The sequence below is a fragment of the Mustelus asterias genome, unplaced genomic scaffold (genome assembly GCF_964213995.1).
Source record: "Mustelus asterias unplaced genomic scaffold, sMusAst1.hap1.1 HAP1_SCAFFOLD_1591, whole genome shotgun sequence".
NCBI lineage: Eukaryota > Metazoa > Chordata > Chondrichthyes > Carcharhiniformes > Triakidae > Mustelus > Mustelus asterias.
Window position 1 is genome coordinate 77,501 of NW_027591536.1, and position 939 is coordinate 78,439.

General features: G+C 61.9%; 1 pseudogene; it reads left to right on the plus strand.

The window, feature by feature from the left end:
* The first annotated feature begins 180 nt into the window (after positions 1-180).
* On the plus strand, positions 181-689 carry LOC144488463 (protein shisa-9B pseudogene; annotated as a pseudogene).
* Positions 690-939: the final 250 nt, after the last annotated feature.

The window sequence follows — 939 nt, forward strand, 5'->3', positions numbered from 1 at the left end:
TGCGCATGTGAGTGAGTGCGCCTGTGTGTGTGTGTCTGTGTGTGTGTCTGTGTGTGTGTCTGTGGGTGTGTGTCTGTGTGTGGGTGTGTGGGAGTGAGGGCAGGGTCTGATTGAATCCTATCCTCGCATGCGCATCTCCCCGCTGATTCGTGCCCGCTCCGAGTCTCGCCACGTGAGCAGATGTCCCCGCAGACGCTGGCAATGTTGCTGCTCTCTGTCGCCCTGGACGCCATCGCTGCCCAGAATGCCAGCCTGCCCGGGGCGAGCAGGGGGGCTCGGAACGCCAGCCGGCCAGCCGAGCGTAAAGGCGAGCGGGCAGCCCTACCCCCCGACGTGGGCGACAACTGCCGGGGCTACTATGATGTAATGGGTCAGTACGACCCGCCCTTCAACTGCACGTCAGGCACCTACCTGTACTGCTGTGGTACCTGCCACTACCGCTTCTGCTGTGAGTACAGCTCCTACAAACTGGCCCAGGATCGTTGCAACAACTACTACAGTCCTGACTGGGCTAACACACCACTCACCAGCTCCGCCGTCACTGAACGCTACGACCCCTCCAAGGACCGCACCAACAGCACCGTCTACATCATCTGCGGCGTGCTGACCCTCAGCCTGGCAGTGGGCATCGCCATCAAGGTGGCATTCCGCAAGACGGCACAGCAACCCCGCGACCTCAACGTCTCCAGGTGAGCTGAGCTGCACGGGGTTATCCCGTCTGCCGGCGACTCCCTCCGCACACCGTCTAGACACAACTCCCTCCGCACACCGTCTGGACACAACTCCCTCCGCACACCGTCTAGACACAACTCCCTCCGCACACCGTCTGGACACAACTCCCTCCGCACACCGTCTGGACACAACTCCCTCCGCACACTGTCTGGATACAACTCCCTCCGCACACTGTCTGGACGCAACTCCCTCCGCACACTGTCTGGA